At 40.7% G+C, this 23,717-nt stretch overlaps 1 long non-coding RNA gene across 1 annotated transcript in view; it reads right to left on the bottom strand.

Annotated features, from left to right (window-relative positions):
- Positions 1 to 23,717, bottom strand: part of LOC111871572 — a 374,128-nt gene that overhangs the window by 49,490 nt on the left and 300,921 nt on the right. The window lies entirely within an intron of this gene.

The following is a 23,717-nucleotide window of genomic DNA, read 5'->3' as shown; positions in this document are numbered from 1 at the left end:
CATTAGTGAAATAACCAATGTTTCGCGTCCTGTCCCTACACACCGCTCTGATAGTGTTTCATGGCGCCGCCCTCCTGACGTATATTGATCGGGCCTATGTATTGTATAAAGGTTTAGTGGCCTGGCTTCGATCCTTAGCATGAACATTGATTTCTTTTATCACCTTCATCTCCAGCATGACTCCGACCCTAAATAAATGAAATTATTTTGTTGTGGACCGCCTCTGAGGTCTAGTGGTCAGAGTTCCTGCCTACAGATCCAGAGGCCACGGGTTCGATTCCCGGCACTACAAGATTTTCAGAGAAGTAGTGAGTCTGGAACGGGGTCCACTCAGTCTCGTGAGGATTATTGAGAAGATATTTCAAGGAAATAGCGGCTCCGGTCTAGAAAAGTGGCCGTGGTGATCCAATTAGCTGACCGCTCAACACCCTCTATTTGCAAAAGTTGGCACTAACTTCGCTGACAAGCAGCGGGCGCTCGGTCGGTACGGTTCGTTTGCGGACTACAGGCCACGGTATTTGTTTGTTTGTATTTTGTTGTTAGGTACTGGGCCGTGTAATCTAACAGACAGGTACCACAGTGTACGATTTAACACCACATATACACGGTGCCAATTCCCAGAAGACTGCTTTCTTCAGGTACCACAGTGTTTACGAGAAACCGGCTGCCTGCTTCTTCAGAACAGAACAGTTATACCGAACTACGCGGCGGTACATCCAAGAAGACTGTAATATGACCATTGTTATTTAACAACGCTCGTTCAAATGCGAGTGATATGTACAAAGTGATGGATAACATTAGAAGATTACTGTGAGATGCTAAGAATTGCCAAGCACTCGTACATTCGTGACTTGTTTCAAGGAATAACCGCCGAATATTTGTGAATAGAATTGAGTAAATTGCGAAAAAGGAAATCAGTTTTGACAGCCTGTTAAAGTTCTGATTACAGACATATTGTGCGCCTCATGTACAAGGGTGCAAGGGTGCCGCGTTAGACTTGTTGCCGGACAAATTTAGTTTTTGTTCATATTGTGCTTGCTACACATTGACCACTAAATGAAATATTTACAGAATTAACGCCAGAATGGAAAAAAAGTCTACTAAGTAAGCACTTTATACAAAATATTGACCTGATTAAGGCCTAAAATGTTTATCTGAAACATTTCACGATAGGATAACTTTTCAATGAAATACAGAAATTGATTTTCTAGACTCTTAAAGCGTTATATGTTTAATGCGAAATATTTGGAACAATATACACAACTTATGTAACATAAATCAGGTTACGAAAGGTCGTATTGTAGAATAAATAGTAAATAATACATTACAAAATACAGGATTATTTATAAGTCCCTGAAACATTTTAAAAATTCACGACATATAAACTATGAACCGGATCATGGTAATTCTTACGCCGATAGAGAATGAGACTGTCCAAGTTCCCTTTTTTTGAAAAGCCCGCGCGTATAGTTGCCGTGGTTTGCCCTAGAAGTCAGTAGTAACAAATATGGCGTAGTTCATTTATTGTAAATTTTCAAAATATTTCACGGACTTATGAATAACCCTGTATAAGAAGCACTACACTGGTATTTTTCTGGAGGATTTAATGGAAACCAAATCAAATCTTGGTGAGGACAGGCGGCACCGGTCGGCTTTTTGAACTGGTAACCTTCCAAAAACGAATTAGGTTTGTTCAGCATGGCATCCCACAATAGAGCTTTCTTATCATTTTTTCCTCTCCCATTGCTCCCATTGTGAAGCATATGACTGATTTCTCAGTTTCATGATTATTTTACAGACGGTAGAACTCCTTAGACGGGTGATCAGCTCGTCGCAAGGCCTCTACCTAAACATAGGACAACACAAACACAGAATAAACACACACCAAACATTCATGCCTTGTGTGGGATTCGAACCCGCGATCCCGGCTTCCAGGAGAGCGAAGACACTACAGGTCTTAAGGCGCGTCCACATTACTCGTGCTCCTGCTCCTGCTCCTGCTCGCCGGGAGACTCGTCTGGCTTTTACTTGTGTTCATAAATATTCGTCCACGCTACTTCAGTTGCTCGTCAGGCTTCGGCGTGTGAGGATCCGTATATTTACTCGTAGTGTGTATAGGCTGTAGTAGTATTTTAATTTATTGGCTATAGTTTTTAAATTAAAAATTAAAAATTTGCTTGTCTCGTGACTTGTCATATCGTCCACATTACTCGCGAGCATAGCGAGTCATACGAGCAAGAGTAATGTGGACGCGCCTTTAGACAGCTCGGCTACCGTGACCGGCTTCTTAACATTTACCACTTTCAAAACGTGAAATGTACGATAGCGTTGTATCTGCAATAAATGATCATAAAAGCGAAAGCCAGGTTACAGATCATTGTTCTAAACTAAGCAGACCATCGAGAGTGAGGTTAAATTCGAGACAGATATTCTGAAATTCTAATTAGGAAGGCCTTTGTCATTAATTAGTGACAGAAGTTGGAACACCAATTCTCTAGTTACATTCATTCATTGACGTTTACAAAAGGATGACTGATGAATAATTATTATTATAAACAGATATGAAACTTGGGAGGGTCAGACTCAGTGAAGTAAATTTAATGTCAAAGTTTGTTTCCTCTTAGTTTTTAGTCCTTAGAGCACGAAGCACTACACAGACTGCACCATGCAGCTAGGCAACACGAAGACAAGGCTCAACTAGTGAACTGTTTGTCACGATAGACGTTCAGAATATTCGTGTCTATGTTCAGTTCTGTGGATCCAATAACATCATGCGAAGTTCAAATCATGTCACGTTAATAATTTCTGTGTTACAGAAATATGTAAGCTTATAGAGGTCATAGTAGACTAGAAGTCTCCGCGTTTTCTTTCCATAGAATAAAGACACTTTTCAGAAGTTAAGAGCGACTCAGTAGTCGTGATATTCCTGTACCTTTAAGAAATCCGACGTTTCGTTATTGTGTTCTCAAGACTACGACACAACTGCGTATCCCGAGACAGATTAATCCAGTTTATATCCTGAAATACTACTCCTTAAGATGAAACTTAATATTGTAACGTGTCTGCTGTGTGACGCGACACGAGTAAATTGCATGGGTCCTCGGATCGGAACGAATTCTTTTATTGGACGCTTATTTGTACACACACTCATACATTTATCCACTTATGACACTATTACACCACTAGTACTCTCTGGAACTCTTCTGCTATTTTTTAATGCTAGTGGGGTGGGACTAAATCCCTTGTACTGCCGCCACTTCTGGCCTATTGTACCAGCCCCAGATGATAGATGAGGGTGATTTTGGAGCAATTGGTGGAATGAAGATTGGCAGGGGAAATCGAAGTACTCGGAGAAAACCTGACCCAGTGCCACTTTGTCCACCACAAATTCCGCTTGACCAGACCCGGGATCGAACCCGGTCTGCCGCAGTGGGAAGCCAGCAACTAACAGCTTGAGCTATGGCGCGGCCCTAACCCTTCTGCTATAGTCGAAGCCAAACTGCAGACTACTACTGACCTTTTTGAAGGTCAAACACAAACTATACTCGTCTCTTGTTGGAGCTGGAGTTTTATAACCTCGTCTCTTACGTTGTTACGCAACGAACCCTCATTTCATCTCCGGGGAAACGCATTTGTTGTTTGGGCTATTCCTTTGCAACGGCCCACTATTATTGTGTTTCCATGGAAGTGTCCCTTTCGGATTCAAGGCATGTTACAATATTATCATTCATCTACGACTGTTCTTCAAAGTTGCACCTTATCCTCAAAATTTTCGACAGAAACTTTGTACCCGCTAATTAAATCTCCTATTCCCACCTCACTTAATGACTTGCCATCTGAAAAATATACGGTGAGGAGTTTAATTTATGACATTTATCATTATGGAAATTCCTCCATCCCTTCTTCCTTTATCATCAAGGACTGAGTCTAACACCCAAAGAGAGTAGTAATAAAAATACAGTATCTTCTCCAATAACACCAATCCTCCCTCCTCTGGTTCTCAACGCATGTGTTCAACATCGATTTAAATTCCTTGTTTTCCTCAACTTCGTCCGCCTTCTTCCCTCTATATATGTGAAGGTGACCATCAGTCATAACTAGAGAATAAGTCATTCATAGTTGGTCCTGTGTAAAACGTTTCATTGTACCTGTAGGTCCACAATTCAAATATTTTGGACAGTTCTAACGTGTTGCAACATGAAATATGTTATGTTAATGAGAGATTTACGTGTCGAAGACGAACCGAGCCACAGTGTTGTCTCTCACCATGGAGACTACATCAATTTTTTAACGGATTTCGATACTTCTTGTTCGCTTTGTGTTCTGCGGTAGGGTAATAAATCAACTTGATTGCATTAGCACATATGTAACCCATCCTTAAAGTTTCAGTAGAGGCGATGCTTTGTTTGCTTTCAGAACTGCATTTGCTTAGAGCAGGAACTAAACCAGCCAGCTTCAAGTCAACAATTGGAACTGATCGATCTGGGGGGGAAACAATTGACGCCGAAACAATTGAACGTTGATTCGCTATGTGCCATGGAAGGGAACTGAAAGAAGATTAAAGGGTACAAATTTCATTGAAGTTTAGAGCCAGTGGAAGATTTACGAGGGAGAGAAAATTATTGGGGGAAATTCACAAGAGGAAGTTTCCTGGTATCCGTACTCTACAATTTTTAATTCTTTGTAAGTGGTTTTTGGGAACAGCCTGTACTAAAATCAGCCTTTGAGAGTAAGAGTAATATCTTCTGGGATAAAGTGCAGTATAGTCCGTTGAAAGTCAACAGACATTTCGGATGAACACGTAGCCTCCTTCTTCAGAATTAAATTATAAGCAGAGAAAGAAACCAGGGTGAAATCAAGTAGCAAGCAAATCTATGTTTATCACCCGATTTAAAGATGGTTTCCTTCTCGGCTTATAATTCGACTCTGAAAATTGAGGTGACATAGAAAGGAAACTTCATGATCAGCTCTGTGATAACCTCAAAACCTACATAGCCTTTAAAAAAAATACAATCCGTGGTTTCAGTCCGCAAGCGGACTATACCGACCGAGCGACCGCCGCTTGTTGGCGAAGTTTAGTACCAACTTTGAGGATAGAGGGTGTAACTTGGTCAGCGCAACGGATCCCCAAGGACGTTAGTCTCGGTTTTCTAGACCGGAGCCATCCTCATGAAGCTACGTGGACCCCGTTCCAGACCCACTACTTCTCTGAAAATTTGGTAGCGTCGGGAATGGAACCCGGCCTTCTGGATCTGTAGCCAGGAACCACTGACCACAGACGGCCTTTAGTATTTTTAAATTAAGATTTTTTTTTGTATATATGTTATTCATGAACATGTGTTTGACATGAGAAAAGTACATTATATTTTATTGTGATGTCAGTAATTCAATAATCTGATGACTGCTGACAATAAAATTCCAGTCAATACTGATTCAATATTTTAAAAAACTTAGTTTCCTGAATTATGGATTTATGAGTCTCTTTTAAAATATTTTTGAATACAAATTTTGAAAAATACACAATGGGGAATTAAATGAAAAGTAAAGGCAATTATTATTTAAGCCTAATTAAAATGGCTTGGGAGGAAAACGCGGCCAGGGCGTAAGGCTGACAACCTTACCGCCATCTTTGGGCCGATTGTCTAGATAATGTGGGACCCTCAACGTCTCACAACCCTATGGGTCTTCACGGCCTGTTACAGAGATACCTTTACTTTACTTTGCTTACTTTACCTAATTAAAATGGAAGTCAAATAACACACATACTTTGCTTTGTAACAAATTAACTTCCTTTATTTAAATATTTCAGTATGTATGTTGCAGTAGACAGACATGGCTCTCAGTAAGTCATATAACCTTCTGAAACCTCAAATAAGTAAAAATAATATTTATTGGTGCAGTCCCTACGGCATAGAGAACACACTATACCTCCATTACAAATATATTTTTAAACGCTATTTAGAAAAATAATGGATGTTTATCGTAGCAACAACACAAAAACATGTAAATATATTATGTGAGGCAAAAGAGAATTGTTTATTGTCAATTCAGGCGATGTTTGTTATAACCGCTGAATCAACTGTTGATTTTTTATTATTGACTCTGCTTGTGGTTCTTAAATTTCCGAAAAAAAAAACATTACAATTGTTTGAAAGCAAAATGTACAGGAAAATGATTGTAACTGAAAGACATAGAGCAATTGTGAATGTTGGGATGTTACACAAAGACAAACTTGGTGTTTCATGCAGGGCTCTTAATACTGTGTTGATGGCGAGCCCTGGGGAACTGGGATGAGCTGTGCTTATACTGGTCGGTAGGGCAAGGATGCCAAGGACCCTTTCCTCTACTGTTATTCACAATAAGGTCCTAGTCCCACGAAAACAAAAGCACGATTATTCATTTTAATATTAATGGATTGTATAACACAAACTAAACATTCATGTCCTGAGTGGGATTCGAACCTACGATCCCGGTTTCCAAGCGCGCGAAGACAGTGTACTAGTCATTATCAGCATGAACTTTCACAAACCCATGCCACGTAATATAACTTTCAAATTCCAACCCTAAACTAATTATAATGTAAATTACGAAATACCAACTTGGCCATAACAATCTCTCTATTTTAACGACTGAGTTTAAAGAAAATTGCCTTGTTTAAGATCACTATAATTGTGGTAGATCTGAATTTCAGCAGAAGTCCACGTCAAGTTTGATTACAGCACTGGCGTTCATGTTTATGTAATCTCCGCTGTATTCAGGCAACTCCTCTGACTCTTGAGTGCAGCGGGTCAGTCTAAATAATACCAACAGGCACTACTGCGGGAGACAGGATTCCCGAATTACTAAGTGCAAACACGGAACAGACACAGACCGATAAATCGAAACCATATTTTCATTACTGATATTAGTAAAAGTGTTATAATGTGACGCAATTATAATTAAATTATTTTACTATATTATATAAACAAAGGATATTTGGACCGAAGAGAGATGAAGTCACAGGAGGTTGGAGAAAACTGTATAATGAGGAGCTTCATAACTTGTACTCTTCCCAAAGTATAATTAGAATGATCACGTCAAGGAGGATGAGGTGGGCAGGGCATGTAGCACGAATTTGGGAAACGAGGAATGCATATAGAATATTGGTGGGAAAGACAGAAGGAAGGAGACCACTGCGAAGACCAAGGCGTAGGTGGGTGGACAATATTAAAATTGATCTTAGAGAGATAGGATAGGACGGAATGGATTGGATTGAGATGGTTCAGGGTAGGAATCAGTGGAGGGCTCTTGTGAACACGGTGATGAACTTTCGGGTTCCATAAAATGCTGGGAAATTCTGGAGAAGCTGCAGAATTGGCGGCTCCTCAAGAAGGGCTCAGCTCCGTGAGTAAGTAAGTAAGTAAAATATAAACAAAGAATCAGGAGAAAGATGTGAAAAGCGAAGTAGAATTGTGGCTGAAAGTGGAAAGTAATGAAAATTGTGAGAGGTAATTCATTGTGGGGAGGGAAAAAGAGCATTGTTTGTTAGAAGGTTCCCAGGTTTCACTCATTTGTCCTTCTGATAAGATTAGAATGAATGTGAAGACGTTAGAACGGTTAGAAGTAGAGACTAGAAATAGGGGCCGCTTAATTTTTATTTTCTGAATTAATGTTTACCTATAATTTGGACAAAAAATTTTAGTGATTTTGACAACAATGGATTGAGGTTTGCACGAGACGCCTGCAGTAGGAACTCCTAACCTTGGTCTCTCTCTTTTCCCCGTTTCCTCTTGCAGACCTAGCAAGGAACAAACACCTACATATATAAAGTTCACTTCGCAAACTTATCGATATGTGACGTGGTCACGGCCATTAAAATGTCGTGTAGAGCTTTTGGACGTAATTCGAATACTTATTTCAAATATTCTTTTTAACTGCATACATTTTACTTTTTTATTTGAGATTTGTTCTTCTATAAAGCTTCATTTACTGTATATTGTGCTGTTGTCGTGAGGAATTTATAAACAATTGCACGAGACTTCAATGATCGAAAGTTATGACGTCAGAGCCCGCGGAGTCTATAAGAATTAGAAAAAAAGCAGAGGAAAGAGATGAAGACATTCACTGCTCGGGTTTGCAGCTTGCCACTTGCTTCTTCCTGGTTTCTTGTTCCTCTTACTTTCCGACCTTGGATACTGAGGTAGTATCATTCCGAAATATCGGTGTACTTCTGTCGGACTACAAGGTAGGCCGCACACCGGCATGCGTCAAGACATGTAACAGTCAAGAAACGATGTCTGCGACATGATGCAAAGAAAGGAGCACCGTTGAAACGAATGAGATTATGAAAACAGCCGCACACCGGTCTGAGTCATGACGTCAACATAATGACTCAGACCAGTGTTCGATCTGCCTAAGACAATACACCAGAGAGGACAGTGCTCTTTTCTGTCACCGTTGTTACAACCTTAAGTCCAACAGAATCCTACTTCTACACGCGACACAACAGGGGGAACTACCCATCACTAAAGGACACGTGGGCGCATAGAGGAGGGAATACCCCCAAAATTTAACTTTCAGACGGAAGCACAGTAGTTTCATTAGTGATTTATAGTTATCTGAAGATGAGGGCCGCGCCATAGTTCAAGCGGTTAGTCGCTGGCTTTCCACCGCTGCGGCCTGGGTTCGATCCCGGGTCTGGTCAAGTGGGATTTGTGGAGGACAAAGTGGCGCCTGGGCAGGTTTTCTCCGAGTACTTCGGTTTCCCATGTCAATCTTCATTCCACCAATTGCTCCACAATCATCCTCACATATCATCTGGGGCTGGTACAATAGGCCAGAAGTGGCCGCAGGACAAGGGACTTAGTCCCAACTCACTAGCAATAAAAAAAATACTTCAATAGAAGCCCTGACTTTATTAGAAGTTCATCGATTCGGAGTGATTCTTTGCCAAAATAAGACGAGGAAGATGGCACTAGGATAACACAAGAAGTAACGAAAATTCTTAAAGAAAACTGTAACTTTCCTTATCTCTGTCTTGAACATCAACATTTCTCAACTCACTCGGGTAGTTAGCTTGGAACAGCTGAAATATCCAAGTCCTTGCATTCTACATTAGTTCAACCCCAAGAGAGTAAAAGTAGGACAGACAGAAAAGGGGATGGATGGAAGCTAGGGAAAATGCTGTGAAGTTTACGGAGATCCCCGAGATACGATGAAATAAGATCACGTGCGATCGGAATTGGAAAATGCCATTTCCCGAAGTGAAAGAAATGCTCCTACCTCCAAGGAAAGCAGTTTAAAAGCTTTCTGTAGTACGAAACAAAATTCGTTGTCCTGAATAAGATATCGCAACCTAGAAGTGATTTTGTGTGTATTGTATGCGCTTCTGCTATGAAAAGAGTTGACATTTACTGGCAAGGGATGCCACAGTTTGATTCTTCATTCCTTTCATACTCTCTTCAGTGCCTGAATCCCAAGCATGCAGCAGGACACTGAAGCAGTAGAGGAAGGAAGATGAGAAGCAGAAGGAAGATGAGAAGCAGAAGGAAGATGAGAAGCAGAAGGAAGATGAGAAGCAGAAGGAAGATGAGAAGCAGAAGGAAGATGAGAAGCAGAAGGAAGATGAGAAGCAGAAGGAAGATGAGAAGCAGAAGGAAGATGAGAAGCAGAAGGAAGATGAGAAGCAGAAGGAAGATGAGAAGCAGAAGGAAGATGAGAAGCAGAAGGAAGATGAGAAGCAGAAGGAAGATGAGAAGCAGAAGGAAGATGAGAAGCAGAAGGAAGATGAGAAGCAGAAGGAAGATGAGAAGCAGAAGGAAGATGAGAAGCAGAAGGAAGATGAGAAGCAGAAGGAAGATGAGAAGCAGAAGGAAGATGAGAAGCAGAAGGAAGATGAGAAGCAGAAGGAAGATGAGAAGCAGAAGGAAGATGAGAAGCAGAAGGAAGATGAGAAGCAGAAGGAAGATGAGAAGCAGAAGGAAGATGAGAAGCAGAAGGAAGATGAGAAGCAGAAGAAAGATGAGAAGCAGAAGGAAGATGAGAAGCAGAAGGAAGATGAGAAGTAGAAGAAAGATGAGAAGCAGAAGGAAGATGAGAAGCAGAAGAAAGATGAGAAGCAGAAGAAATTTGAGAAGCTGAAGGACGAGAGGTAAAACATACGGAAGAAACACAAGTAGGAAGAAAGAGAAGAGGAAGAAAAAATGAAAATTTATATGAAGACTTGCTTATGTCTCTACGTGGATCTCACTAAATGTATTTATCTGAAGGAAAAATATCTCTACGAAATGTTATAGAAGACAATGGATCACGCACTATGTCCAACATAATTTTTCCGTGAGTACTATAGTTTTCAACGTAATTAAAAAATTAAGAGTATATTTTCGAACTTGCATGATTAGTAAACAACAGTGGCTCGAGAAAATGATCTCACTTATAAATGAAAAACAAAAAAACAAAAAAATCCTATCGAATTGAGATTTTAGTCTCTGTGACACGTGACAGTATTAGCAAGCAAGTTGTTTAAAGAAGTAAAGCATCTGACTTGTGTTGTTGAGAAATCCTGTTCTAATCTTGCCAGTAAACCGCCTATCCTGAGCAAGGTGTTGTGTGGCATTTCCCAGTCCCTTCATAGTAGCACTGGGATAGTACTTCGAGCTAGGTCACCGCCGCCTCCCTCCACATTATTTACTCAATACGATCCTGTCAATCGACACAACACGTTCTTAGCTACTAACAGGATGGTTAAATGAATCTTAAATATATAAATATCTCTCAGACAGACAAACAGTCGTGTTCTCTATATATTGTGACATGAAGGTTGAAAGCCAGAACTGTAGAACCAGCAGAGACGGCCGTTGCCTAGGAACGGACCTGTAAACATCACGTGACTTCCTGGTTACCGGAGTGACAGAGGCAAAGCAACAATAGAGGAGTTGCGGGAAGATGTGGTTTTTGTGCGGTCCATATGGGATCGGTGATTAGAGAGTGCAGTTCGTGAGCCATAAGGGGGTGATGAATAGCCCTTATTGGAAGACTGTAACCAGGCAATGGCTAATGGAGACTGTAGCATGCTGAGAGGACTAATGTGAATTATAGTTATTCGTGCAGCGTTGTATCTACTTTTAATTCCAGTTTAAGTGTGCAATACATCCGATTACAAATTAGAATCCCGTCTATAGTCACTTAACATTTGAAAATATTAATTCTTGTATAAAATGCTCTAAATTTTACTTCATGAGAAAAACCTAAATGAGTCAAAGTATCATGTATCGATACAGATATATTTAACATAATTTGCAGACATTGGTCATAAACTAACAACAAATGTCCGCATTCTGATTTTCTGCAGTATAAACAAAGAGAAAACTCAAATGAAAGAAGAGTTTGCTGCGAGGGGGAGGGGGTTCTGGCTCCATTTGCCGTGCAACAGGACTGAACGATTAGTGCTCTGGAGTGTTTGGTTAAGGGGAGCGTCCGTTAGGTTAGTGGGCCGGTTCGAAGAGGTTGTTAGCAAAGTGACTGGACAGGGTTAGGAGAAAGAGGAAGGAAAAGAGCACAGAGTCTGTCTCCACTGGCCGGGGTCTAGTACAGGGAGCTGAGGTAAATACACAGAATAACAGCTCTTAGGACACGCATCCGGGTTTCGATAGTAATCGATAGTGTGATCATGACGTCAGAGGAAGTCTTATATAAATAGTCCGCAGTATGATGATATATTGGGGAACAATCTAATATAGAAACAATGAAGAAACTTATAAAACATTTGAGTAAGATAGAAGGAACAAAGAATACGGAAATAAAACCAAATGAATTATGGGTAACATATTGTAATAGAATAACACGGTAAAAATCAGGAAAATAACGCAGAAAAATAACAAAGGAAAGAAACCGTACATACAAATTATGGTCCCTTGTGTTGTGGTTACTTGTACTGCTGTGGGTAGCAGCAGTAGTTTCGGATAAATATATTGCCTCATACTTCACGGTGGAAGGTTTTACAACCTGAAGATGGCGGGCGGTATATTCTTAGTGTTGTAACCATATATCACACTTCATGGGGCCGTATACCAGAAGACCATATTATGAATTTTCACCGTCGTGAAACCCTCAGATCTTATGAATGCATCCTTCTTCAATAAACTCCGTTTGTATCTAGCTCTGCTTCTCATAAGATATCTGTAAACAGCTTTCTTCTCGACACGCCTTCTTCAGGGAATTACGTCACTCGATGCTAACGTCGCTAAAATTAGATTTGACTCTTCAACACCTAGTGAATCTTCATGTATGTCCATTTTAGCAATTTATATTCCACCGTAATGCTTTCTGATACAGAACTTCCCGACATAAAATGCCGATAAAATGGTAACGTAATGAATAGAACCCGTGCGCTAACGTTACTGCGCCACAACATAAAAATCAATGATTAAACACTGATCGAGAAAGGAGTGGGGGAGATAATGGCGACAAAGAGTAGACTCTAAAGCTTCTAATGTACATCCCCTTATGGGAGAGCATCGTGAGTGACAAGTGGAAAGCGCAGTTCACAATGAGCCAACGGTTTGATTAAGAAATTGTAAAATTCACAAACGTACTGATCACAACCACCGATCACTGTCCAAATGATAGTAATTGTATAGGTCATAGACACTGCCTTTTTGGGCCAGAATCCCTCTTCCCTCTTCCTATGTTCCTAACAGGTAGATATTTGTTTGATTTTTCTCTTCTCACCACCTTCTGTGAGCAGGCTGTCCAGAAAATGTGGGAACCTCCACATCTCACAACCCTACGGAACTCCACGGCCTATTACAGGGATAATTTTACCTATACCTTAATCTGCCAATAGCCTCTGTTAGTGTTTTGTCTTTCCACTAATCAATTCCGTCCTTACATCCACTGTTTCCTTCTTAGGCATCTTATGATTTCCCTCTGCCGCCTAGTGCTTCTCTCAAAAACATCAACTCCCCCTAATTCTCGTACTCTTGAAAACGACCCCATGAAAGGCCTCGAATTTTTTGTAGTACTCACTTCTTCTCTCGTGACTCTGGCAGTTCTTCTCCTTATATCCGAGCAAATATTTCCTTGGTCGGCTTGCATTTCTACCATGAAGACGGTGATAGTATGAAAGTCCGAAATGTTGATCAACATCTATCAGATCACATGGTGTCTCATTCCAGAGGACAGAAGTTCTTGGAAGAACAAATTACCAAATTTCCAAGTCAAATTCACATTGCGACTGGGAGATCATTCGGCCAGTCACTCTCGGTTCTCCTTTATTCCAGAATAAGAGAAGTAGGCTAGAAAGCAAATCTCTCTCTGTATCTGTACACCGCCTCTTTCTTGCTTTCCTGACTATATGCTGTTCTACTGTACTAGGTAGAGACATCGCATGAAGTGTACTTGTGGGAACTTTCTCATCTGGTAGCCAATTTCATAATTTTCTGCTAGGCAGTACGTGTTTACGTCTATTCAATAGGCATCACGCTTCCAGCTCATATTACTGTGCTTATATCAACCCTATCCATGTCACACACAAGCAATCTCGCTTAAAGGAACGACCTAGAGTTACTTATATATACATGTTTGATTAGACAATGCAATAAATTATCCATCTCTCTACAGCTAGACCCATCTGTTCGTGGCATTTCAAAGGGGGAACCATAAGTTACCATCGAAATACAGGCCTATTAACTATAAATGTTTGCTGAAATAAAAAATGGCATGGAAACGGTTAGCATAATAGTGATAAGGCGTCCGACACCACAGCGTATGAAGATATCTGAAGATACGCGTGGATAACACACCGATGCTCGTTGCAAACTCAGCCATGACGGTATATGCAGACAGCTATTAAACCCGACTTTATTTTACTTACAGGAGAAATTCCTATACAGAATACGCAGTTCTAATGAAGTCTAGATAATTATACTCATTATCCCTTTAGCCGAATATAAAACGTGAATATTTTATATTTAATTTTATAAATCCGTCTGAAAATATAAATAGTCCATTTTGTGTCGTTGGCACTAAATTCGCCCACAAGCGGCGGTAGTTCGGTAGGTATAGTTCGCTTGCTGACAAAAGCCACGGAGTTTAGTGTCATGTTTACCGCAAGTTTTTATGGGATTTTTCTTGTGTCGATTGTATGGAATGCAACACAAAACTCCAAGTTACAAAAAGGATAAAAAAAGGTAAAGCTATCTCTGTACAAGATCATGAAGATCCATAGGGTTGTGAGATGTTAAAGGTCTAACATTTTCTCTACACAATCGATTCACAGATGGCTGTAAGATTGTCAGCCTTAAGCGCCGACCCCATTTAACACCCAGGAAGATTCCTGCTACCCATTTTTTTAGAGGCTGAGTCGACCCCAGGGTTACAGTGCGGCTGGAAGGATTAGGTCAATTGAAAGAAACCACCTCATCGGGACTCGAACCCTCGCTCTTCGGACATGTAGCATAGTGAGTTGCAAAAAGGATAAGAAAATATAAAGAAATAAACAACAGCTCATTCCCCAAACAGCATTAACCTGCTGATCTTTGTAGTGGAGACGCAATGTGTTTCCTGTGAGGTACGAATTGGATTTTATATATACTCATTCACTCACTCACTTATGGAGTTGAGTCCTTCTTGAGAAGTAGCCAACTGTGCAGCTACTCAAGGCCTTCCCAGGATCAATCCAATCCATACAATCCCATCCTATCTCTCTAAGATCCATTTCAATATTATCCATCAACCTATATTTTGGTCTTCCCAGTGGTTTCCTTCCTTCCGGCTTTTCCCACCAATATTTTATATGTATTCCTCTGCTCTCACATTCGTGCTACGTGCCCTGCTCATCTCAACCTCCTTGACTTGTTAATTCTAATTATACTTGGAGAAGAGTACAAGTTGAATTATATATATATATAATTTAGATGAAATTCAGTCTATGAAAGTTCACTTGAAATCATGATGCCAAAGTATTCCTATAGATCTCTGAAGTGTAAAATAGATCAATGGGAGGATGCCCTCCAAAGGGCGTTCAGAGGGAAGGGAAATGTTTAATTTTCAGTTGAATTCAGAACGGTTCTGAACCACTATCCTAAAATTCTTCACGCCTATGAATTATGTGTCAATATTTGCTTTTACGTCCTTCTTGCGGTGTCTATAAAGAATTACATCTAAAGGCATGTGGTGCAATATATTGGGGTAAGTTCACACCATTTTAGGGGAACATATTACCTCTATCTTCAGAGTCGAAGGGTAAGCCAAAAAAGTATTAAGCAATGGGCGGGGTTTTCCTTGTCGGCATTTTCTTCCTGGTTGCTTGATTGTCTTACTCTTTTACCCTGAAAATGGAGGTAATACACTCCTACGAAACATTCTTGGACTTCTCTCGCAATACATTGTTGCATCACAGAACATAGAAATCTATATATTATACACTGTGTATATAGATATTCTGTGACTGTACCATAAGCCACCATGTTACAAGGTAACATCACCTCAGGGCGGCAGATGAAGAGTTTCTGTGACGAACATGCCATCAGCTGTAGGAATTCCGCACCGTACGGCGCGGCGCTATGTGAAATCCGCGGTCGATTTGCTGCTCTGCAGAATAATGAGCACGATTCACAGAAAATAGCATCATGCTAGCGGCAAATGAAGTGGCTACTGCTCTCGGTCTGTCTCTCTCTGTCTCCTTATCTTCTGTACGGCATTTTCTTTATATATGAATATCAGGTTAAAAGAAAACAAAGGAAATTTTTCAAAGTTAGCCTTTGCTTTGCAGATTAAATCCAACGTAAATTGTCAAGAATTATAAAATAATAAAAATTTCCCATCTGAATGATGGTTTTTAATACATCCTAGGAAATATGGATCTAGATTTATACTGGATGATAAAAAAGAATCGATCCTCTTATTATGATGTGGGTCTATGCAGGACTTCGTAAATAGAAGTTAATCCTACTAGAAACTTAATAAAATCCACTGGCCGAGTCTCGCTTTTTCTCATAAATAATCTATATTGAACATTTAAAGCAGTGGTTACTATACGTACCACTCAATTTAACATATTAAATTCTACATTCTGCCTACAGAGTATATTTGTTTATTTCGTATGGTTCTCATAATGAACAGCGAAATATTTCCCCAAACAGCATTAACTGATTCGTTTTGAAGCGGTGAAGTAATATGTTCTCTGTGAGGTACGAGCTAACTCGGCACCAGGAAGGAAAATGCTGAGGAGGACCAGCAACTATTTACGCTACTCGACTCTACCCGACTCAGTCTTTAAACTGTTAAATATAGACGTGAAAAACGGCCGAAAATACACAAAAATTGAATCCTTAATCACAAATTACTGCCATGTCCGCTGGGATATTCTCAGAGATTTTCATTATGGGTAAAGACTATGTTGCGCATGCGCGTACACAGATCCAAATATTAACAAGTCAAGTAAGAATACAGAGGTTGTTGTGGTGATCGATGGTGATGGGTATTGATGATATTAATGCACTATAAAATAATTTGCACTTGTGAGCATAAATTAGGCTAACGTTAAGTGACCTCAATTTGGAAAGGCAGTCGATATCAGGGGTAAGGGATATAAAATTTTGGAGGGACAGGAAATATGAGGACTGTTGGACATGTAATTTATATTTCCTGTCTTCAAATTCAAAGCTGTAGCAACTGGCGCGAAACTAATAACTCCTCCAATTTGCAATTACAATAACCAGTGGTCAGATTCATCATGTCAAATTTCATGTTTAATTTAATATATACGAGTCAGGGGTACATAATCTGAAATGACGCAACTGACAGTTACAAACTGAGTTGCATTTGTTTTGGACAAAGGGCAGCAAGTTAGACTCCGTCGTCTTCCTTCATTCTCTGTACTGACCCTTAGAATTTCTGCACAAATTTAATTAGTATGCTAAAGCCAGAACCCGTTTTCTCTGTCGCTGTGTATATTACCAAGTAGTTACGGAAATGAACAATGTTGGCACCATCGGAATAAGCTCTTGAGTCGGTATTACATTGTCCATATTTACAGAAAAATGTTCTCTAGGCAGCAATGTTCCTTAGCTTATACAGGGTGTCCGGATGGAAGGTATCCAAAATAAAATCATTATATCTCAGAAAGAATTATACACATTAATGGGTTACACCATTACAAAGGGAACCTATCAAAGTTTTTTCTGAGTATATAACTTTCTCAATAAATTTCAACTTGGGGTCCCTTTGTGGCACGACAAATATCCAGCATGTTTGGTGTTACCATAGCCACAGCGCCCCTTATGCGGACTTTCAGGTGTTGAAGCTCGTTGATCTTAACTTTGTAGACAATGTCCTTCACATAACCCCACAAAAAAATGTTCAGTGGGGTTAAATCTGGCGACCTAGGAGGCCAAGCATTTAATCCAGTTCTGCCGATCTATCTCCCAGCCATCACTCTGTGGAAATGATTCCTTACATGGTGGCAGAAATGTGGCGGCGCATGCGCGTAAACCGGGCAAGGTGGAAAAAATACAGGGTTTTCCTTTCCGATGACATAAACAGGATACGTGTAAGACAATTACTTTCCTAGATATACATTTTTTATTTTTGATACCTTTCATCGGGACACTATACAATTATTATTATGTGTTGTTATGTGTGACGTTTAAATAATAGCAACTTAATACATTGCAGTTGTCTGCATCCCGTTACAGCAGGTGTTTACTACTAAACCTCTGTACACACTGGTTGCTTTCCGAAATTATTTCTTTAAATACCACCTCGTCCTCCTCCTTTTAATCACTATGATAACACCTCGTAAAATGTAAAAATTATAGAGTCCTTAATCACGTATTCTTGTCCCCAATAGGTTTATCAGTAAAACATATGTCTCACCTTTTGTACGAACATCAACACAATTATCCTCATTGACGCCATTATGTTATTATTATTATTATTATTACTGCAAATAATTCCACTACATTTATCGACCGGCTCTGATCATCTTCGAGTGGTAACGATGTTAGAAACAAACTGGCGAATATCATTGCATTATAGTCAACCGTGATTCCAGTTTCCCCTTCCTTATATAAATATTCTTTTTATGAAACGAAGCCTCTAGAACTATTATAGGATGTACATATTACATAGGACATATAGTATATGAGATGATAAAATGGTTATTAAGAATTATGTTGCTATAGCAGCTGATACTATAAAATTAGTGGTGCTTAAAGATTGGGACTTGTAGCTTTTATCATCTAAATGTATTTCCTGTCCTTTCTTACGCCATTGGGGACGAAAGGCTGGTATGTGTCCCACAGAGGAGCATAATGTCAGTAGGTGCTACTTACTAAGTTGTGAGAAATCCCCTCCTGCGAATCAGGCCCTGCCAGCGAATCTGAACTCCCTACCTCCACGAGGTGGCCCTGGGTGCGTTCCATGGTGAGAGCATGGAGTGTAGCGGATGGGAGTAAGGCGAAGAGAGCGCGGCGGCCCGGGTTCGATCCCGGGTCTGGTCAAGTGGGATTTGTGATGGACAAAGTGGCGCTGGGATAGGTTTTTTCCGAGTACTTCGGTTTCCCCTGCCAATCTTCATTCCACCAATTGCTCCACAATCACCCTCACCTATCATCTGGGGCTGGTACAATAGGCCAAAGTGGCCACAGTACAAGGGACTTAGTCCCACCCCACTAGCAATAAAGAAAATTGAAGAGAGAGTGTCTGGCACCATAGGACGGGGCTATTTAGCTAAGGGAATAAACCCTGACAGAAAATATATGGTCCTCCAGTAAATTTGTGGTTTGGGCTTGTGGCCGACATTTAAGTCTGGAATCTAAAGAGGACAAGATCTCGGATGCGGCCTGGGCCCTAATTGGACCGTAAAGCCATTATTATTATTATTATTAGTAGTAGTAGTAGTAGTAGTAGTTGTGGTAGTAGTAGTAGTAGTAGTAGCAGTAGTAGTATTACTGCGTCATTCTCGTGTTCGAATATTTTACTGAGAACTTTCTTCTGAAACACCGATTCATAATTTTATAACGGAGTAAATTAGATTCGTTAGCGTAATATACCGTAATTAACGATTGCCATAAAGTCTGAAGTAAGGCTTCCATTTTCCCATTTCCACCGTAAATTTCCTTATCAAGTGATATGCGAGTGTTTCGCAGGCAGGATCACATACGTCAGAGCAGAGCAGCAGCGGAAAGGCAGGTGCTTCATCAGCACAACTTTCATGCTATCAATTCAGAAAGAACTATAAATAAGGGGGCCGTAACTGTTATGCCGGATGATGTAGAAGCTATGGTTAGAGCTGTAAAAATTCAACTGTTATCGTGCTGCACGGGAAACCGACTTGCTCTCCACTCAGGCGCAACTTGCATGCACAGAGAAATTAAAGCACTCTTAAAATAAAAGAGAAAGCAAAACAACATTAACATAAATAAGAGACACGTGCTGAAATCTAGATTCAGAAATGTATTTAAATTCAGTTCACATTCCATAGAAAACATACTGAGTCTCCAATACAAATAGAGGTTAATTTTCTTCAGGAAACTAATCATTATTTTTTTTTCTGGAAAACAAACAAACAAACAATAACATGCTGTGTGAAAAAAATGTAAAGATTTTTGATGTTACAGCAATTAGAGCATATAAAAGACACGGTACTCTTAAGGGTTAATAACGATTTCTTTCTCCAACAACCTTCATTATTTCAAAGTTGTAATTAATTTATTATGATTTACGCGAAGAAATATTAAGAGTGTTACAATATATTTCTCCTTCTAACTTTCAGACCTCTCTCTCTCTCTTCATACTGAGGTTGCCAGTGGAACTCAATAATTTTCGTACAATTTATTTCGATAATACGAAATCGAACAGGCAATATTCTACACCTGCATTCGGGATCTCCTCAAATCTACTGTAGGCCGTGATATCTTGAATGAAGTATTGCGGTTTTCCTCAGTCCCTTCAGGTGAATATAGGAATGGCGTCTCGATTACTCTACGACAGTTTCCTTCCGAATCCTTTCAAATTCATAATTCATCGATCATTCTAGATACTGACAAATAGAAAAAAAAAATCCGTGATTATAGTCTGAAAGCGAAATATACCGACTGAGCGACCGCCGCTTGTCGACAATGTTAGTGCCAACTTTAGCGGATAGAGGGTGTCTCGTGGTCAACGCAACGAATCCCCACAGCCGTTAATTTCGGTTTTCTAGACCGGAGCCGCTATTTCCTTCAAATAGCTCCTAAGTTATCCTCACTAGGCTGAGTGGACCCCGTTCCAGACCTACTACTCCTGAGAAAATTTGGTAGTGCCGGGAATCGAACCCGGAACCTCTGGATTTGTAGTTAAGAACTCTGACCACTAGACCACAGATATGGTCCTAGATTCTGACAGCGCTGTAAAATATTCCAACCGAAAAGATGTATTCAATTCAGAGATTTCGGCATGTGAGATCATATGACGCAACAGCTCTGTATTGCTTTTCCACCTCGTTTCAGGATCTCAAAATCATATTCTTGCACCAGCAGTTAAATCCATTTTTCATCATCTCCTACGACTTTGTCCTGTTCTTCCCCTCGAGCTCTGTAATTCCATATTACCTTGATCACGTGATATCACACTTTCTATCTACATGATCTTTCTATTCAGTTGAATGTACGTACATTTCTAACGTAGCGATATTAGAGTCTCCTGAAACGTGAGTCAGTGGTCGCTTCATGCCCCGGCCGCTTTACACCTTAGGTAAATTATCCACTCGAGAGGCTGGTGTAGCAGTAACACTCTATAATCTTATTTGGGAGGAGCCAGGTTCGAGTACTGTCTATCATGACTAACTTTTATAATTTTTTTCATTCCGTTCTGGTAAAAATCTGGGACAGTGCCTCGAATAAGCTGCCTTTTTATCAATCCTTTAAAATTAATTTACCATCATACCACTCGCTTCTACGTAGTATTGATACTGACTTCAAGTTCTCAAAGCAGCCAATTGGAGAACAGGTTCCTGGACCTCAGAGCCGATCTTGTTGCAGAGAAGAGGAATATTTCTGCCCCTTTGAGGAATCGAAGGGCCTTCGGCCAGTCACTACCTTGGTCAATACAGCGAGTTGTTCCGGCTCACAAGGCTCGATATTATGAAATGCAAGTACAGTAACAAACACAATGTGCTGATATAGTAAATGGGTGATTTTAATTAAGAATTTAACTAAAAGCATAAGAGATAAAAGTAATATACCTGTGCTTAATTAATTAAGCATTATGAAATGAAGAGATATGGTGTAGTGGACATATACAACATCCACCTTTCTTGAGATCGACATTGGAATGAGGTGAGTGGTCAGCTTCACGCCCCGGCAGCTTTACTTCCGGGATAAATTGCCCCGGTACGAATTGGGTAGGAGGTTGGGTGGTTTCCGGAGTCCGTCTGAATTTTGTGGAGAAAAAAAATGTTGTCAATGCCGGGATTCGAACCCCGGCCTTCCAGCCCGTCGCCAGTCTCTATACCGACTGACCTATATGAAAATATCTCATGAGAATAAGGTTGTAAAGTCTGGGTGACTTCAGGTGGCATATCATATCTTTGGTTACGGTAGTTCTGTGGTTCTGCATGGGTGTGAAACTTGATCTCTGACATTAAGTGAGGAACAAAGACTGAGGGTGTTTGAGAACAGGGTGTTGAGGAGAATATTTGGACCGAAGAGAGATGAAGTGACAGGAGGTTCGAGAAAATTGCATAATGAGGAGCTTCATAACTGGTACTCTTCTCCAAGTATAATTAGAATGATCAGGTCAAGGTGGATAAGGTGGACAGGTCATGTAGCACGAATGGGAGAGACGATGAATGCGTATAGGATATTGGTGGGAAAGGCAGAAAGAAAAAGACCACAGGGAAGATCAAGGCGTAGGTGGGTGGACAATATTAGAATGGATCTTAGAGAGATAGGATGGGACGGTATGGATTGGATAGATCTGGCTCAGGATAGGGACCAGTGGAAGGCTCTTGTGAACACAGTAATGAACCTTCTGGTTCCATAAAATCCTGGGACATTCTTGAGTAGCTGCAGAATTGGCGACTCCTCCAGAGGGGCTCAGCTCCATGAGTAAGTAAGTGAGTAAGTAAGTAAGTTACAGTCATGAGCCTGTAATCAAACTTCCTCCCTGACACACACTTCAAGCCTATGTGATAAGAAATTTGGATAATAAGAAGTGGTATGAATTATCCCACAGTGGTTCGTGATGAGGGGTGTTCTTGTAGGTGCTAAGTACTGACATGTGGGAGTGTGATAGCATCATGGCAGTGACCCAAACCTCCCTCCCGGAAACTCCAAGTACCACGATACGCGGAAACGGTACCATAACTTACACACTCGCCAGGCCAATGATATTTGTTGTAAACTTCAACTAATGGTCACTTCCAGTACCGGAACTTCGGGTTAATGTACCCAATTGTAATCACGTGTCGGTTAGAGGCCGGAGATTTCACGACATTAGCCTTGGTCTTTCTTGTGTTTGTCACTTTCTGCTTCTAACTAGCGATAAGAATAAACTATCAGCTAAATTCTATTATATTCCTCGCCCTCTCTGAAATCTTGAAATGTATAAAGATAAAACTACCCCTGTACCAGGGCGTGAAGACACATAGGGTTGTGAGACCTCGAGGTTCACACATTTTCTCTAGAAAATCGGCTCACAGATGACGGTAAGTTTGTCAGCCTTACGGGTTGGCCACCCTTTACACCCAGGAAGATTCTTGGTACTCATTTCTGTTAGACACTGAGTCGAACCCAGGATCATAGTGCGGCTGGAAGAATTTGGTCATCAGGACTCGATCCCGTGACCTTCCGGCTAGTAGCATAGCGCTACAACCAACTACACTACCGCGTACCCCTTTGATGTGTGTGTGTGTGTGTGTTATACACAATTTCAGCCGCAACTGACTTCATGACAAATATCTTAGAGAAGGTAACATTCATTCAGAGCGTCGAGGAAGTTGAAGGCTATTTATCGTACTGGTCCTTATCCTGAGCCAGATGAAGTAAAACGTAAAGCTGTCCCTGCACTTAACTAATTAAGCACTACGCCATTAAGACGTACGGGGGAAGTGGATGTATAGATCCTCGTTTTCTTGACCTCGGCAGTAGTTAGAGGTGAGTGGTCAACTTCAGTCCCCGGCTGCCTTACCCCCGGGGAAAGAGCCCCCGGTATTCATTGAATAGGAGGATGGGTGGGCCCCAGGGTCGGTCTGGATGACACTAAAAAGTGAAAATTCTTTCCTCCACTAGGATTCGAAAATCCGAACCCTTGGTCTTCCAGCCCGTAACCAGTTGAGCAAGATGAATTCTGTCCATAACACATCATCCTACTTCTCTGCGATCTATTTTAATAATATCTTCCCTACTACGTCTTTTCTTCTCTCTCCTCTCGCTCCCATTTTGGAGCATAGGGCGGATTTCTCAGTTTCATGATCATTTTACAGTCGGTAGGACTCCTTGGACGGGTGATCAGCTCATCGCAAGGCTGCTACCTAAACACAAATTAAATTAAATTCGCTTAGTGGGGGTGGAGTGGGGGTGGCCACTGATTGGCCTATTGTAGCCTGCCCCGGGTGATTATGACGATGGAGAATTTGATGAAATGAAGACTGGCAGGGGAAACCGAAGTACTCTGAGAAAACCCGCCCCAGCGCCACTTTGTCCACCATAAATCCCACTTGACCAGACCCGGGTTCGCCGCGGTGGGAAGCCAGC

The sequence above is a fragment of the Cryptotermes secundus genome, unplaced genomic scaffold (genome assembly GCF_002891405.2).
Source record: "Cryptotermes secundus unplaced genomic scaffold, Csec_1.0 scaffold1720, whole genome shotgun sequence".
NCBI classification, from domain to species: domain Eukaryota; kingdom Metazoa; phylum Arthropoda; class Insecta; order Blattodea; family Kalotermitidae; genus Cryptotermes; species Cryptotermes secundus.
Note: the sequence above shows the minus strand (reverse complement) of the source record. Positions and strands in the feature narration are given on the sequence as shown.